At 40.9% G+C, this 19,186-nt stretch overlaps 1 protein-coding gene across 15 annotated transcripts in view; it reads right to left on the bottom strand.

Moving 5' to 3' along the window:
* Positions 1-3,934, bottom strand: part of baz2ba (bromodomain adjacent to zinc finger domain, 2Ba) — a 97,858-nt gene extending 93,924 nt beyond the window's left edge. For 7 of the 15 annotated variants that reach the window (XM_053637937.1, XM_053637947.1, XM_053637941.1 and 4 more), the window contains exon 1: positions 3,356-3,933. The gene's annotated coding sequence lies outside the window, so the exon portion shown is untranslated. Of the gene's footprint in view, positions 1-3,355 lie in introns of all 15 variants that reach the window. The other 8 variants (XM_053637935.1, XM_053637944.1, XM_053637936.1 and 5 more) reach the window with 2 other exon arrangements.
* Between the last annotated feature and the right edge of the window lie 15,252 nt (positions 3,935-19,186).

Genomic DNA, 19,186 nt, shown 5'->3' with positions numbered 1-19,186 from the left:
GTTACAAGAACCTCATCTGCGTGTGGTGACTTGGGCTATCAAACACACACACACACACACACACACACAGCCAGGCGGTTCAACGGCTTTCTCAGTGCAGATCTTTCCTAACAGACTCGTCTTATCGCCACTCCAGGATTAGATTACCATGCATATTGGATTGTTTACGCCGTAACCGCACGAAGTTAGCATTCGCACAACTTCTACGACCTACGTTGTGTGTTTTTGTGGGGTTTTTTCTGCTCTAATCAGCTTACTAACAAGGATTTGTTTGCTGCAAACATTCCAGCTAGACGCTGGAGGGGTGTGAGGGCGTCTTCTTTCTTGCAAAGGCCTAACTTTATCCGTATCCTGACAGGAAAACAACATCCTGCTCTGAATGTGCGAGGCAGACACTCCAACTCTTAGGCGAGACTGACAGTTTTTTTTCCCCCCTTTCTTTTTTTTTTTTTAATGTCCGCCACAGCCTGAGACATTTCGTGGCTTTGGGTGTGCTTCACAGAGCACAGTATGAGATCTCTTCAAACCCCAACAGCACAAACAGGTCCTGACAGATTTGTTCTCCCTAATTCGCAGTAAAGGAAACAGCAAGTGTATTAGAGGTCTTCTTCTGTGTGCTCAGCTGCGACACACACTCACACTCACTCACTCACTCACATACATACACACACACACACACACACACACACACACACACACATGCAACCCCAAAGAAAAAGCCAACAATAGACACATTTCTAATGGAAGAGGAGAGTGGGTGAGACTGTTCCGTTTCAATTCACTGATACCACTAATGGCTTCTTAGCGGTTCCATGAAATCAAGCAGCTGTCAAGTCGATGCATCAGGAGCAGGAGGAGGAAGAGGCGGCATTCCCACAAGAGAAAGCATCGCGTCAGGATGTTTGCCTCAACATCTGCTCCCCTGCACTCACAGCTTTTTTTTTTGCTTTCTTTCTTTCACAGCAGCACGCATGCAGACAAAGAGACGGAAAAGCGAACAGCTCACCTTCACATCTGATGCACAAATTCTGTTAAAACAGCACTTTTTTTTGTTATTTTTACGTTCTAGGGTTCTCTGTACCATCCCGTGACCCCTGACTAGCACCGTGACACGATTGTGTTTTTAATGAAGGAGGAACGTTCCCGTGCGCTGATCATATGATAGCGTTACGAGCCTCAAGTTCACAAAGTCTTGAAAAAAATGAAAAGGCATGGCCAGGACATATCAACTTTCTGTTCAACGTCCTTCTAACTTCAACAGAGCTATAAAAAGCAAAATAAAAATAAAAAAACGGAACATAAATAAACAAAGCACGTACGTCAATCAGACTAATCAAATTAGAAGATAAAGTAATCATGACACGAGATAAGACTCGTAAAAGGTTTCACGTGAGTGCGAATGTAAATTAAAAAGTGTAAAATAATACTTAATTCTTATCTCTTTTGGTCAGACTGCAGCTTTCTGACCAAAAACCTGAAGGTAAAACGTAATCATCATCATCATCATCATCATAATCATTCGAATTCAAGTCACCTTATAACACAGACAGCTCGGGAAAGTAAAAATGACAACAACAAAAATGCAGATCTGAATCATCAGAGCATTTCAATAACCTTAATCACCTCCGCTTCGACACACAGCGCGGCATTTATTTATTTATTTAAATTAATTCATAAAATAATAAACCTATCTAGTAATGTTCTGGAACATGTGCTTTCCCGGCATTAAAGATCTGCGTTCGTACTTCTTACTCATCATATAAGTCATGTCATCTTTTTCTTTTTTTAAAAACCAATAACCATTACAGCCTGATTCTGCGGTTCACTGATTGCAAAGAGACCAAAATAATTACTAAAATATAGTCAAGTACATATTAAAAAAATTAAAAAATAGGGGTTTTTTTGTGTTCTTTAATTGTTTATAATTGAATTCCGAACAGTTGTATAGTTTGCTTAGTCAGTCAAACATAAGCTGTTATAATAATTATGCTAATTATGCTGTTAAAACGTTTAAAACGTCTGTTACAAAATGACATCATCACGCAAAAAGGTGCGGGGGGGGGGAATAAATAAACACGTTAAAATGTAACGCTCGTGCGATTCATAATGTCCACCTGTTCGTTATTAAAAATGTGATCTCTCACAAAGTGATTCGCTTGTTTAAAAAAAAAGAGAAGAAAAGACCAAAATACATCAACAAATTAGAAATAGAAACAAAAAACAAACAAACAAACAAACTCGTACGTCGAAATATCGTCGGGGTTTTTTTTCATAAACTTGGTATGACGTCACCACCACCACTTTAAGACGTTTCCTTTAATAAAAAGAAACTTTTTTTTCCTAAAGTGGTTTTTAAACACCCGCCCCAACAAATTAAAAAAAAAAGATCCCACGGAGTTCAACAACAACAAAAATTAAAACCAAGATGGCGAGAGGCTTGTTGTTTAGAGGGCAGGGGAAAAATGGAGGATATTGTAATATACACAAAGGGGATAAATTTCAACAACTCGGCCAGGCGGCAGCTGCTTCTCTTTAAGGAAGCGACCAAGATAAGAGAGAGAGAGAGCGAGAGAGAGAGAGAGAGAGAGAGAGAAACCCCCACACACGGACTCACACCAACCCAACCGCCTTCAAGAGGAGATTTTTAATCGATGTAAAGTCGAAAGCGTGGTTATTTGTATCACAAAAACGAGCTCTAAAGTGTATAATTGTGTTATCTTTGAATGGAGAGCGGTTAGCTTTTTTTCTTTGCCATCATCTGAGAGACGGACATTAAAGAGACCAAAGGTAGCGTCGTTCAGCTCCCATTCAGTTCAGCTCACTTCAATTCTCCTTTCTTCCTTTTTTTTTTTTAAAAAAAACTGACTAGAAATCATACAAATGTCAAAAAAAGCACCTTGTAGCAATCAAACATGTTATCCAGACACAAAAAGGCAGATTCCTACTATCACTAAGTCACTTCCAACGTCGCCTAACAACAACAACAACGGCAGCGGCGGCTGTTGCTAATTCGTAAAGTTGCCCTGCGTTGTTAGGTATATTTAATATCAAAAACTATTTAAATGACCGTTAAACCGTCGTTTCGCCATTTTCTTTTCGCCAAGTTTTTTTTAAACGCTTAAAAGGACGCACGCGGTCATGTTGAAAGAAAGTCGAGTTAGCTCCGTCGCTAAAGATACACACTAACACCCTAACAGACACACAGTTACACACACACACATATATACACATATGCACACACACACACACACACACACACACACACACCATGTAACAAATAACCGCTCGCGCGATTAGCACGTCTAGCTGCTTCTCGTATCTTTCTCTCTGTCTTTTTTAAATACTTTAAACTTACCGTCAGTTTTCGGACACTTAGCCTGTCGACGCTTTTAAAAATCCACCTCGTCCTTCGAAGGAATACTTTTTAGATCACGGGGTTTTTGGTGGTTTTCTTTTTTCCCTTTTTTTTGTTGCGCGAGAGGCCGGCGTAGCAGGAGATGATGAAGAAGGGGGAATTGGGCAGTAATTGAGTCTCTCTCGGTGTGTGTGTGTGTGTGTGTGTGTCTGAGTGAGTGAGTGTGTGACTCGGTGTGTGTGTGTGTGTGTTAGTTACGGACGGCAGATTGAAGGAGACTCTCCTCTCAAAGGTTTTATTCCGCTTCACTTCAAGGAATCAAAGTGACGTCAGCTCGCCGGGTTTCGCCGTTTCTGACTCTTAAAAAAAAAAACTTTGATTGTATGATCATTTTTAAGAAATCGAAAGGAGAAGTAAATTGTTTGCAGTGTTTTCGGGAAAACCGCACATCTACATAATATACAAATTCAGTCCATCTGTCAGGGATATGATGAGACGCCTCATAACACAGACACGGTTTGAGTCACAATGAATTGTGGACTAGAAAAAGAAATCTATGATAATAATAATAATAAACAACATTTGAGTTTTGGTGTATTTTCAAGAAATATCAATCACTAGAATATAAGTGTGCTCTGTGATTATTGATCAGTTGTGATTTTGGATAAAAGTCCGATTTATAGCCTAAAGAAAACAAAACCATTATGGAAATGTGATTAAAACAACATTTTTTTGTTTAAGAGGTAATCTGAAAACTACTAAGAGCCATGTCATCAATTTGAATTTTTTATTTTTTACAAATTTTGACATAAAAGCATACCTCTGCAAAGCTGTCTCTGTAATTCGTCATCCTCATCATCATTTCTTATCTGTTATAGTAATAGCGTTCAGCTCCACTTGCCTTGCGAAAGCTTGAACCCTATTAGTTTGCACTTCGTTCTCGTTTATTGATCCGTATTTCGGTTCAATGAGTGATTTAGAAAAGGACGTTGCAATGCTAACCTGGATACGAACTGATTTATCCGTAAATCGCTCGTACAAGCGTTTACGCGAGATATTTTGTATTCGTGCAAATCCTGTAAATTCACACACCAAACCCCCCCCCCCCAAAAAAAAACGTTTTTAGCCTACTCGTGCTCCTCGCGTGTTTGTAAACGTACACATAGCTAATATAAACGTCGACGTCGTCGATCAGTTTCAAATCTCATGAACTGCATGGATTACTGCACTTTTATAGTATCTGGAATGTACTGTCGAGTTTATAAATCGCTTCTTTTTATTCGGTTTAGCAAGACACCGTTATCGCTAGAGAGCGACTTATAGACGAGCTTTGGAGTCTCTCTCAAAAACACATCCTCATGCTAAATCATTAGGTCAGGCACTAAGAGTAGCATCGAGAACGTTTTGTGAAAACCAGTCATTTTATAATATAGACATTAATTAATGTATATATTTGAAAGAAAGAAAGCAAGCCAACAATAAAACACCAAAATATCAAAATCACTTGATTACGACAAAAGAAATGGCGGCGTATAAACTGAGGACGAGACGATCTGTCTGCGCAGAGCCGTAAACCGTAAATAAATACCTCAGATGAGGGAAGATTTATCACTCGCTTTATTGAGCTATCTATCGCTATATAGATATATTATTATATTATTATTATAGTGTTATTAATATTAGATATTATTAAATATTTTATTGCCATAGAAGTGTCAAAATAATGTCCACTTCTGCCTTTCAGCCTTTACCCTGATTGTTTGTTTCGTGCACCTAGCTCTCTGTGACCTTTTATGGAATTTTTCAACGTCATGAAATGCAAATGAGCTGTATCAGGCATGCACTTTGCTCTTTATGGCTAATCAACATATGCACACAAGTATGAAGAAAATCAGCGTAGCCGAAACTTTTGTAAATCTGGTGGAAAATTTTAATTCGGTTTGGTTTACGCAGGGAACTCAGGGTACAAGGCGGGGGACACCCTGGACAGGGTGCCAACCCATCGCAGGACACAATTGCACACACACACACACACACACACACACTAGGGACAATTTGGAAATGCCAGTCAGCCTATAACGCATGTCTTTGGACTGGGGAGGAAACCAGAGTACCTGGAGGAAGTACAAAGCACAGGGAGAAAATGCAAATGACACACTCACACACAGGGTGGTGGTGGGCTTTGAACCCCCAACCCTGGAGGTGTGAGGCAAGCGTGCTAACCACCAAGCGAACGTGCCCCCATTTATACACACAACTTTACTAAAATATTCATAAACGAGACCCGATGTGTGAATAGATCTTGTGAAAACGTGAAACAAATTTTTGACACACGGTTCTTCATCTTAACCTCAAACCTAAGACATGACCTCGAATCTTCAGCACACCTTATTCATCAGTTTTAGCATCAAGCTGTTACTAAAAATATCTCCTGATTATTATTTTCTGGCAGCAAGTCACTTAGCTCCACTTGCCTTACGAAAGGTTTCTGCTTCATACTCATAAAAACACTGCGCCAAGTTTCAGATTCAGTCTTTTTTTTTTTTAAATTAGGCTATACAGTATAATAACTGTTTTCTGTGATTATTGGATCAGGATTTGGGTGAAGAGTTGGATTTAGGATGGCTGTTTTAGGATAGTGTGAACATGAAGTTGTGGGAACTGATATCATGGAAATGTCATTAAAATAAATCTTTTGCCACGTGGGTTTAATCCTAACCTAAAAACTAAGAGCCAAGTCCTTAACTCTCAATTTTGGCATCAATGTGATAGCAAAAATATCTATGGATTATTATTTTCTGGCAACAAAATGGAGGCTGTAATGCAGTAAAGCATTTAAAGGGCTCGTGATTGAGCACTCTGAGGGGGAAAATGGCACTGAACTGTACTTTTACTTGTCCCTGGGGGATTGGTGGTGGTGGTGGTGGTGCTGGCAGTAACTTTGGGTACATCAGTGGTCCTGATAGTACACTATATATGCACCTTTCTATGATTTCTTGATGGTACCATGTCAGCGTCAAGAAAAAAACAGTTAGTACCCTTTTTTGTGTCAGCGCATATTCTATATAACTTAACAACTGTCGTGCATGAAGGGAAACATTTTTACAATTCAGAAATTAAAGCATGCTTCTACATTATTTATTATTATTATTATTATTATTATTATTATTATTACAACCATTATTTCCATCATATTATAGCACCAGTGTTTCACTCCACTTCCTGCTCTAAAGTTTGTGCTTGACACTCTGGTCGATGTTTTTCTTGTCTTTCCAGGCTTTCATAAGTCCCTCCAGGATTTTGCAATTTCGCAAAATCAAGGAAACTACACAATATTCTAAGGAGCTTGCAATTTTTCAAAATTACTGCAGATTTTCCGGAGATTTGGGCCAAGATGTTTCATGTGACGTCATCACAATGGGCATTCAGCCAAGCCCTGTTCGATTCACGTGCATCGAACACGAGTACAGCTAAAAGGACTCGTTTATCAACAAACATCACTGTGAAAGACCGTGCAAAACAACTTTGTGCATTTGCAATTTAAAGTAGTTTTCTGCACAAAAAAAGCACAAAAACTCCGCAAGTTTCATCACACATTTCAAAAAAAGCCGCAGCAAAATTCAAGCATTTTTGGCCTCAACAATCAGGAAAACACTCCACAGAATCCTGTACGGACTGTTTAATAGTGCAACAAACAACTAAATGTATGTATGTATTTATTTATTTATTTATTGACAAGGCAGAGGAAAACAAACCCCTGTAATCAAATATTCGGCGCTAAAGACTACAAACCGAAGATGTTACGATGACAATCCAAAGAATCAAATTGGATTGCATTTGTGTCTTATCTCAACAACAATAACAACAAAAAATGTATTACGGTTGTTTACAGATTAACCCCACTAATCTGACCTTGTTTCCCCCCTCAAAGTTCTCAAGATGGGGACAGGACGAGGTGATAGGCTACTGTTCAAATGTAACAGCGACATTTACATAATCCAATAAAAAGGTGGTGGCATGACCTGGAGAAGAAGGGACGGGGTGGGTGGGGGGGTAATGAGGACTTTTATTTCTCCTCCTCCAGCAAAAAAAAAAAAAAGCAAATAAAAGATGAAATAATTGTAAGTGTTACTTTTTAGCACAGCGTCCATTGATCTCTCATTTGAATTACACTCGCGGGCGGAATGGGAGAGGGCGGAATGGCCCTTTGCAGCAGCTGCCGAGCCGAATCGGGCCGCGGCGAGGCAGGGACGGCCATCTGTGCCTAATTGTGCGCCTTTTTTCCCCCCCGCTCCCTACTTCTGTGGCTCACAATCAGCAACAGGCTGAGCAGAGGCCCTTTGACCTAGACTGGGTCAGGATGGTTGGGGGAAGAGGAGGAGGAGGTGGAGGAAGGAGGAGAGCAGATTATTTCATTCAGCAACAAAACAACGACAGAGAGTGGGGGGAAGAAGGAGGACTGAGGCGCTGGGGGGTGTCACTGTTCTCTTCTTCTCACTACTTCTCTTCTGTCTTCTAAGAGCCAGATAGGAGTGCAGAGGAGGAGGAGGGAAAGAGTAAAGAGGGGCAACTCTCCAGAGTTTTGCCCCCTCACAGTGTCCAGATGATGCCACCATTCAGTGGCTGAGGCTCGCACATGGTGAATTCTTCCGTGTAAACAAGCTAATTCTTGGCCTTTCTACTCGACTCCCGAGTATGATCAGAGGACTGACTGCGATGCATAACATGCGATTCATAGACAAATACAGTTCTGGATTCTAAAATAGGACACTTCTCACTCCAATTATTTATTCATTAGCGCAGCATACACTCACTGCCCACTTTAATAGGAACACCTGTACATCTCTTCATTTATGCAGTGAGCCAATCAGCCAATGGTGTGGCTGCAGCACAATGCACATAATCATGCAGATACAGGTTAAGAGCTTCAGTTACTCTTCACATCAAACATCAGAACAGGGGGAAAAAATATCATCTCTGTGGCTTTACCTGTGGCATGGTTGCTGGTGCCAGATGGGCTGGTTTGAGTATTTCAGAAATGTTGATCTCCTGGGAATTTCACACATAACAATTTCTAAAGTTTACACAGAATGGTGCGAAAAACAAAAAAACATTGAGTGAGCGACAGTTCTGTGGATAAGAGAGGGTCAGAGGAAAATGGCCAGATTGGTTGGAGCTGCCAGGAAGGATATAGTAACTCATAATCACTCTTTACATCCGTGCTGAGCAGAAAAGCACCTCAGAACGCACGACACTTCAAACCTTGAGGTGGATGGGCTACAACAGCTGAAGACCACACTGTTCAAATTGCACCGTTCACCTGTTAACATGCAGAAGAGAAGAGAAGAGAAGAGAAGAGAAGAACAGACAAAGAGACAAGATGAGAAGAGATGTGGAGAGAGGGAAAATAAGAAGAGTCGATGAGGAGGGACTAAATGAAACAAAATAAAGCTAAATGAAATGGAACAAGATAAGAACAGAAGAGAAGAGACATAACAAAAGACGAAACAAAAATAAAATAAATGAGAAAAGGGGAAAAAAGAGAAGAAATGACAAGATTATAGATCAAAAAAAAAAATGAAGAGAGTGAAAGAGGAGAGCAGAGAAGAAACCAAATATAGCGAAACAAACTGAAACTAGAAAGAAACGAGACAAAATGAGAAGAACGAAGGAGAAGATGAACCAGGAAGAGACAAGACGAAACGAGATGAAATGAAATGAGAAGGGACGAGAAGAGACGAAACAAAATTAATCGAGAAGAAACAAGATTAAATGAGAAGAGAATGAAAGAGAGGAAATAAACCAAGAAGAGACAAGACAAAACGAGATGAAACGAAATTAGAGGAGAAGAGAGGAGAAGAGAGGAGAAGAGACGAGTCCCTCCAACAGAGATGCCTCTAGATATTATGCAGCTCTAGATAATATAGGATTGCACGCTTGTGCCAAATTAAATGCATGTGATGCATAAGATGGCTCTATGTATGTGTGTATGTGTGTGTGTGTGTGTGTGTGTGTGTGTGTGTGAGAGAGAGAGAGAGCGGGGGGGGGGGGGGGGGGGGGGGGGGGGTGCAGATGCTCTTGTTGATCCTCCCGCCTGCAAATGTGTGCATACACACCACTCAGGAGCGAGACATAGAGATTTGTAATTGTGTTGCTAGCTCCTCATTAGGGTGTGTGTGTGAGTGTGTGTGTGTGTGTGTGTGTATAGTTCTCATCACGGCTAGCTGCGTCATTAACGGAGGCTGGGCCTCTCCACATGCAGCCAGAATGTCAGCCGTACCTCGGTCATTTGTAACATAATAAGTGCGAGTACAATGAGAGCAATGCAAGCCCATGGGGGGAGGATGACGAGTGTGTGTGTGTGTGTGTGTGTGTGTGTGTATGTGTGTGTGTTGGGGGGAGGGGGGCATACAAGGCTTTAAGGCTTTAAAAAAAAAAAAAAGAAAACACGCTTGATCAGAAAGTATAATGAGCCTCCAAAAAAGGAAAAAGCTGGTAAAGATGAGCTCCCTGGAGACGGATGGAAAACAAATTAATGTGGCGATTTGGATTTAATTATTATTTTTCTATTAGTGAGTAGAAAAGGAGAAGAGGTGTCCATCAAGCGGTGGTGCTGTGAGCGTACACTTATTGATTTTCCCCACCAAGCAGACCCATCTCTCTCTCTCTCTCTCTCTCTCTCTCTCTCTCTCTCTGTTCCCTCCATTTTTTTGCCCAGCACATGGGGGAATTTGGATTTTAATCATCTTAGTTTACCCCGTCCCCAATTCTATTAAAAAACACCAACCTTCCAGCACCAGAAAAGGCACTTAATTTCCAATGACACAAATATCTCTCTCTCTCACTCTCTCTCTCTCTCTCTCTCTCTAAGACGTAAACGGGTGTCTTTAAACAAATTGCTGGCCTGAGGTTTTGTCTGCCTTTTTTTTGGTGTGTAATTGAATTGTGCTTGTCTTGCGTTAGCGGTATGTGAAATTACTAGGCTGAGAGTTAATAATTGTAAAAGAGACAATCGGTCGAGCTTATTAATCTGTGTTTAAAAGCAGATAAATAGGAGTGTGTGTGTGTGTGTGTGTGTGTTTTCCCCTCAGCTGAATGTGAAACAGTTTTTCAGACGTAGAAGCAGAAGCTGCTCGTACTTGTGTCCATGGTTGTACTCATACTCGTTCTCATGCTTGTACTTGTACTCATGCTCGTACTCATACTCGTACTCATACTCATGCTTGTACTTGTACTCATGCTCGTACTCGTACTCATACTCATGCTTGTACTCATGCTCGTACTCATACTCGTACTCATGCCTGTACTCGTAGTCATGCTCGTACTCATACTCGTACTCATGCTTGTACTCATACTCATACTCATGTTCGTACTCGTACTTGTACTTGTGCTTGTACTCATACTCATACTCAGGCTCGTACTTGTACTTGTGCTTGTACTCATACTTGTACTGGTACTCATACTCATGCTTGTACTTGTACTCATGCTCGTACTCATACTCATGCTTGTACTTGTGCTTGTACTCATATTCAGGCTCATACTTGTACTTGTGCTTGTACTCATACTCGTACTTATACTCGTACTTGCACTCATGCTCGTACTCATTCTTGTACTTGTACTCATACTCGTACTCATGCTCGTACTCGTGCTTGTGCTTGTACTCATACTCCTACTCATACTTGTACTGGTACTCATACTCATGCTTGTACTTGTACTAGTGCTTGCACTCATGCTTATACTCATGCTTGTACTTGTACTCGTGCTCATGTTCATACTTGTACTCGTACTCATGCTCATGCTCTTCCTCATGCTCAACAATTACGCGACGTCCTAAACAGACGCTTTTCCGTTAAGTATTCGAACTGTTTGCTCCTCTGTCAGCGTCGCTATTTGTATCCATAAATAAAAGATGACCTTTAAATGTTTACATAATTTATACAGCTATAAATTCTTAATATATCAGAGTGAGGAGGAGAAGGAGAGCCTGGCTGATTGGGGATCACAAGCTGGTTTGATTGGTGCGTGTGTCTGTGTGTGTGCGTGCGTGTGTGTGTATGATTGAAAAGAAGGGCTGAGCTAATATCACACGGAGAGTACACTACAGTGGACATTACAATGGACATTAAATAAAGAAAAAGAAGAAAGAATGAGTAGGCAAAGAACAAAAATGAAGAACAAAGAAGAAGAAAGAACGATTTGGATTCATCCTCGATAGATGAATTGGAGGATGAAGAAGAAGGTGAATAAATAAGAAAAAAGAACATGAAAGAAAGAAAAAGAAAGAAAGATAGATAAAAAATTAAGAACTAGAAAGAACAAGAGGGAAGAACAAAGAAGAAGAAGAATGATGAACAATGATGAAGAAAAACAAGCGGAATAAAAAAGGGAAGTAGAGGAAGAGGAAAGAAGATAATGAAGAAAAAGAAGAAGAAATGGAAAGGGAAAAAATGGACAGAAAGACAAAGTCAGACAGAAATTTCAAAATAATCGATGCAAAAAAACAATGGAAGAAAGGAAGGAACAAGAATCAGAAAGTAAATTGATAAAAGAAAGAAAAGAGATGATTAGAAGGGAGAAAGAAAGAAAGAAATGCAGCCTCACAGAGAATGCTAGCTGTTGCTTTAACATCACTGAGGCCTCATGGGAGTTTAGCAATGTTGATGACTCCTCTGACCTTTGACCTCTTTGGTCCGAGGTGTTTGCAGGCATCCGTGAAGAAACGGTATCCAGAGTGAGCACAGCATTTCAGCCCTAGTGAGTGTGTGTGTGAGCGTGTGTGAGCATGCGAGCGTGTGTGTGTGAGTGTGTGAGAGGCGTCCATTACGCTGTCTGCGCAGGGAACAATGGGCTGTGATCAAAATGGTGGGGATGAGGTAAACAGTCAGGAAGTGATAGAGTCATAGAGTGAACCACACGGGGGGATAATCACGTGAGGCAGTCTGTGTGTGTGTGTGTGTGTGTGTGCGTGTGTGAGAGAGAGTGTGGGGGGGGGGGGGTGACAGAACACTGACATCAGCCCTTAGTCATTCTTTCTCTCTATCTCTGTCTCTCTCTTAGACACACACACACACACACACACACGCTTGTGTGCTCTCTCTGGGAGAGGAGTCATTAGTGCCAGGAAAATAGGATATCTAGTTGTGGCTACAAATCAAACAAGTTTCCAGAAAGCAGAGCGTCACTGCAAGAAGATAAAATGCATCTAAAAAGATTCTTCTTCTTCTAATTCTTTTCTTCTTATTATTATTGTAACGTGTTTTACCTCCTATAGCCTCAGAAGTGCTTTTGTCTGTCTCTCTGGAATCTTTGTGTACAACTCATAATTACATCATACATTCACTAGCCACTTTAATAGGAATGTGCTCATTCAGCAATTATCCAATCAGCCAATCATGTGACAGCAGCACAATGCAGACAAGGGTCAAGCACTTTGTTCAATGTTCACATCAAACGGCAGAAAGCAGGGGAGGGGGCGTAGGGGGTGTAATCTCTGTGACTTTGACCGTGGTGTGGTTGTTTCAGAAACCTCTCCTGGGATTTACAGAATGGTGTGAAAAACAAATAACATCCTGTTCTGTGCATGAAATCGTCTTGTCGATTGATAAGAGAGGGTCAGAGGAGAATGGACAGACTGCTTCGAGCTGACAGGAAAGCTATGGTAACCACCTTGAGGTGGATGGGCTACAACAGCAGAAGACTACATCGAGTCTTCAGATTCCTGTTCTTGGCATAGACCCTGACGTGATCTTCCACCTCAAAGTTTGACATATTTGCCTTACCGTAGTCTTCCGGTCAGCTCTAAGCGGTCTGGACGTTCTACTCTGACCGCCCACAGAACTGGATGTTTTTTGGGTTGTTTTTTTTTTTGTTGTTACACCATTCTGTGTAGACTCTAGAGATTGTAGTTTTCGTGAAAATCTTGGGAGATCAGCAGATTCTAAAATTTCACGCTGAAACCAACAACCACGACACGGTCAAAGTAACCGAGATCTGATGTTCTGCTCATTCTGATGCATCAACCGGACTTGTATCATGATTGGCTGCTACATGATTGGCTGATTGGATATTTGCATGAATGACCAGGTGTACAGGTGTTCCTAATAAAGTGGTCGCAGGGGCATACGCCACCATTCTTAGCGAGGACCCAGAATTCCCAGCTACGGCTAACAATTCATTACCTTGCCTGCTGAACTCACAACATTCACGTTCACCAGTTATAACAGTTTATAAAAGATATAAGCAACATCTTTCTCCTCCTCCTCCTCTCCTTCCTTCAGCTATGATATATCCGAGTACGCATCAACCAGTGAGAGAGAAAGAAACATTAACGGGATTAATAATAAAGGCAACAGGAGCGTCGCAGGAATATAGATTGTGTTCGTGGTGAGATCAGTAAAATAAGATCTGTCAAGCAGCCCTACAAACAGATCGTCTTCGGGCCTACTTATGCATGGGGGGAAAAAAAAAGAAGGATAGAAGACGAAGAAAAAGCACGGCAGCTCAGAGATTAGCGTTCGACTTTGCCTCCATTTGTAAAGACGATTTCATTTTAATAAGCAGGACTATTTATTTCACCGTGTGCTGCGTGAGCACCAGGAAATATCTGACATAGCCCATTTGAAGTGATGCATTAAAACAACATTTTGAAGCGAATAAGCCAACGCTCCTCAGAATCAGCCTCGACGTAGCAGTCGACTGGAACGAGGGAAGAAGGCGAGCTGTCGTTGTTGCATGCTCACGGTCTACTTTAAATAGAACAATCTGTGCCATAACCCATTTGTTTATCCATGCATCAGACCAAAAACAAAAAAGAAGAAGAAGGAAGAAGGAGAAGAAGACGGTGCAGGGTGTCACAGTTTGCTGTCGAGCGGTGTTTCATTTCAAACACATGCTTTAGCCCTTATCATTAGACCTGTGTGAAACAGCCCACTTCCTTTCCACCTGCCCCAGGATGGCTCCGCTTGTGGATCAGCCCTGGCTTTGGGCTCTTTCGCTTTTAAAGAAGTGCCACAGCCACAGAGAATAAAGAGTAATCTGAGAACGACCTGCCACAGAGGAGGAGGACGAGGAGGAGGAGGAGGAGTGGTGCTTCATACCATTTACCTTCCTGAAAAAAAGCAGACAGATCAGATCCGGGTTTCTGTGCACGCTGCATTAGTACATAACTGTTAAAGTAACAACAAAGAAAATCTCCATTACTAAACAATCACTGAATGAAAACATATCTAATATTGTGGAAAACCAGTGGTTGGTCATTAAAGCAACAGCGAGACGGATAGATGGAGAAAGAGAAGAGGAAAGGAATTAGTGAAGAAAGAAACGTAAGCAAATAAACAAGACAGAAATAGAACAAAAGAAAAGTTAAGATGAACCAAAACCAAAGAAAGCAAGATACACTTTGAACAAGACAGAAAAAAAAAACTTTCAGACAAAGATGAAGAAGAAAGATGGGAAAACTAAGGAAGTTACAATGCTGTGAAAAAGGATTTCTTCTGGTTTTGTGTATATCTCATACCAAATAGTTTTAGATCTTTCAATGAAATACAACATAAAACAAAGGCAACCTGAGTAAACACACAAGTGAGTTTTTATTTATGTATGTATTTTATTGATGCAAAATAAAAGTTATTCGACACCTATCACCCATGTAAAAAACTAATTGCCCCCTTCAATTTAAAATCACCTTTAGCAGCAATAACTGCAACAAAACGCTTCCGATAGCTGGAGATCAGTTACTCTGCAGCACTGTGGTGGAATTTTGGCCCACATTTCTTTGCAGAACTGCTTTAGTTTAGCCACATTGGAGCGTTTTTGAGCATGAACTGCTCGTTTAAGGTCCTGCCACAGCATCTCAATTGGTTCAAGTCAGGACTTGGCCACTCCAAAACTTTAACTTTGCTTTTTTTTTAGCCATTGAAAGGTAGACTTACTCCTATGCTTTGGATCATCGTCTTGCTGTATAATCCAGTTGCACTTGAGTTTCAACTTTCGGACTGAAGCCCAGACATTCTCCTTTAGGATTTTCTGGTAGAGAGAAAAATTCAGGTTTCCCTCAATTACTGCAAGTTGCCCAGGCCCTGAAGCAGCAAAGCATCCCCACACCATCACACTTCCACCACCAGGCTTGACCGTAGGTATCATGTTATCATGTTTGTGGAACTCGGTGTTTGGTTTACTCCAGATGTAACGGGACTCCTATCTTCCAAACAGTTCCACTTTCGACTCATCAGTCCACAGAACATTCTCCCAAAAGGTTTGAGGATCATTAAACAAGCCTTAAAGCAGTGGTTTTCACCTCGCTACTCTCCCACGGATGTCATTTTTGCCCAGTGTCTTTCTGATAGTGGAGTCATGAACAGTGACCTTTATTGATGTAAGAGAGGCCTGTAGTTCCTTCGATGTTGTCCTTGGCTCTTTTGTGACTTCCTGGATGAGTAGTTGCTGTGCTCTTGGAGGAATTTTGGAAGGTCTGCGACTTCTGCGCAGGTTCTCTATTGTGTCGAGTTTTTCCATTTGGAGATTCCATTTGGAGTTCCAGAGCCTCTGAAATAACTGAAGTAACCCTTCCTAGACTGATGTATTTCAATCACCTTCTTCCACATCATTTCTGGAATTTCTTTCACCTTTGGCATAGTGTGTTACTGAGTAAGTCCTTTTAATCAACATGCTGTTGAAAAAGTTCTGTATTGAGTGTTGATTTGATTGAACAGGGTTTGCAGTAATCAGGCCTGGTTGCATCTAGTCCAGCTGAACCCCATTATGAATGCAGGTTCATAGATTTGGGGAATTAGTAACTACAGGAGCAACATTAGTAACTACAGGGGCAGCTGTGGCTCAGTTGGTAGAGCGGGTTGTCCACTAATTGTAGGGTTGGCGGTTCGTGACTCTACATACCGAAGTGTCCTTGTGCAAGACACTGAACCCCAAGTTGCTCCCGATGGCAAGTTAGCACCTTGCATGGCAGCTCTGCTACCACTGGTGTGCGAGTGTGTGTGTGAATGAGACACAGTGTAAAGTGCTTTGGATAAAAGCGCTATATAAGTGTGCCTTTTACCATTTTTTCTTTTTACCAGTTGGTAATGGATAACTTTTTTGCTTCAATAAATGACATTATCATTTAAAACCACTTTTTTGTTTATTCAGATTGCCTTTGTTTTATCTTAGATTCTGTTTTAATTTCTGAAACAATTTAGTGTGAGATACACACAAAAACAGAAGAAATCAGGATGGGGCAAATACTTTTTCATAGCAAAGAAAGAAAAGCAAAAAAAATCAACAAAACAGAAAATGACAGAAACAAATAAAACCCATGATGAAAGAAAGAAAGAAAGAAAGAAATCCAAAGTAGATAAATAAAAGATGACGATGAAGAAATAAAAAGATGAAATAAAGAAGAAAGAAAGACTTTGAGGAGCAGGAAACAAGAAAAATGAACACGACAGAAAAACATTCAGACAAAGAAGAAGAAGAAAGATGGAAAAAATAAGGAAGTAGCAAAGAAAGAAGAGTAAGCAAATCAACAAGACAGAAAAAAAAATAGACAATGAACAACTAAAGAAAGAAAGATGATGGAAGAAAGAAAAGAATGAGGAAAAAAGATCAAAGAACAATAGAAAGAGGAAGCAAAGAAGGAAGCAAGATGATGAAGAAGGGACAAAAAAGAAAGAAAGAAAGAAAGAAGAGGAGGAGTTGTGCTTCATAACACTTAGGGCTCGGGTAAAAGCAAACAGGTCAGCTCTGTAAATACTGTGTTAGTAAATGCAACTAAAACTGAAAATGATATTAATTGTAAGGAAACAGTTGTTTGTATTCTCTCTCTCTCTCTCTCTCTCTCTCTCTCTCTTTCTCTCTCTCTCTCTTTCTCTGTGGTTGGATTGAAATGTTTGCTGTAACGGTCAGCTATATCAGGGTGGTGTTTGTGTAGGTCTGTCTGCTGTGATTAGGAGCTGGAGGTCAGTGCAGCGTGAGCTCCAGGCCTGAGCACATTCACACCAGCCTGCATGTCGTCTGATCAAAACTAGGCCAGTGAGGAGACTGACCACGACTCCACACCCTGCCAACAACGTTTGTGTGTGTGTGTGTGTGTGTGTGTGTGTGTGTGTGTGTGTGTGTGTGTTTGCTTTTATATCTTACTGGGGACTAAATGATAGGAATATCTAATAGTGTGTACCTTATGGGGACATTTGGCATCACATTAATCATTAATTAGCTGCATTAATAATTATTTCAATGGAAGGAACTCAGAAGGATAGTAAGACAGATGTGTTTGTGTGTGTGTGTGTGTTTATCCCCCATGAGCCGTCCATCTCCACACAGTAGGGTGGTTTTGGGTGGAGCGCAAATCATATAATCACAGCAGTCCCTGTGTGCACCTGGAGGTCTGGAAAACAGTGTTCAAGTAGTGGCGTGTGTGTGTGTGTGTGTGTGTGTGTGTGTGTGTGTGTGTGTGTGTGTGTTTTGTCTGGATGTAAATTGAGCACTTATAAAGCAATGCACTTAATTCCTTATGTAGTGAATTTGTTGCAGTTCAGAATTTAAAAATATTACGTTAAGTTCAGATGTTCTTTCTCAGCCTGTCCTGTCAATTACATAGAAGGATACAGTCAGGTACCCTTGTATAAAAAAACACTGAAAAGAAAGGAAGAAAGAAAGGAAGACATGAGTGTAGAAAAAAGTCAAGACAAAGAGAGAAAAACAATTAAATGTACAAGACAGAAATAAAAACCAAAATCAGACAATGAGCAAAGAAAGAAAGAAAGAAAGAATTAAGCAGAAAGATGGAAGAAAGAAGAGCAAAAAAGCTAAAGAGCAAAGAAAGAAAACAAAAAATTAACAAATCTAAAAAAGAAACAAAGAAAGTAAAAAGAAAAAGATAGAAGAAATTAGACGAATGAAATGAAAAAAAGGACATTAAGGATCATGGAAAGAAAAACAAATCAAGAAGAAAGAAAGAAAGCTTGTGCTTTATCTTGGTCAGGGTGATGGTGGAATACTACCCCAGGAATACTGTGTGTGAGTCGTTCGTGAGGAATACTGGGCTGTTCATCACAGGACAACACACACACACACACACACACACACACACACCTAGAGACAATTTAGAACCACGTTTTACCCTCGGGCGTGTTTTTGAGAGGTGGGAGGAAACCGGAGAACCCAGAGGAAACCCAACATGAGTAGGAGATGGGTGAAATCGGAGGTCAGGATGGAACCAGGATGGAAGTGATATTATTTATCAGCAGAATGAGTCTGATGATGAGCGGTGCTGATGTGGTGATGTGAGAAGCATTTTGAGAGCTTTCACCTCACAGTCTTTCTTTGGAGTGTGTGTGTGCCACGCCACCTCCCAGACTGCAGTGTCTGCTTATCGTGTCCTCTGTAAGAGCCTGACCTGGAGTGCAGGAGCTGGAGAATGTGAAGACTTCAGGGGTCAGCGTGGGAAAGCTTCAGTGAAGGGAGTGGGGCAGAGTGAAAAAACAGAAAAGAAAAAAAAGCAAAGAGGGCTCCAGGCATTCCTCTGTGATTACCACATGTGTGGAAAAAAGGAGGCCAGACATTCCTTCTGCCGTATCTGCAGTTTGCTGACTTCTGGCCCTGATCCCTTCTTCTCCCCCTCTTCATTAAAAAAGCAAGATTTTTTTTGTTCCTTCTCTGTGAACATTGTGTAAGCTGTTGTCTAGTCTTCAAAGCATGTGTTCCTGCAGAGGAGCGCACTCTCGCATCACACACCTACAAGCTTTCAATCCTCACTGTTCCTTCATCTTCTAAAATACACAGAGGATACACAGCGCACAAAACAGTGCTGCACTGCGCGTCTGTTTCACACGCAGC

Source organism: Ictalurus furcatus, chromosome 12 (assembly GCF_023375685.1).
Source record: "Ictalurus furcatus strain D&B chromosome 12, Billie_1.0, whole genome shotgun sequence".
Lineage (NCBI taxonomy): Eukaryota > Metazoa > Chordata > Actinopteri > Siluriformes > Ictaluridae > Ictalurus > Ictalurus furcatus.
This window is presented reverse-complemented; position numbering and strand designations above follow the sequence as displayed.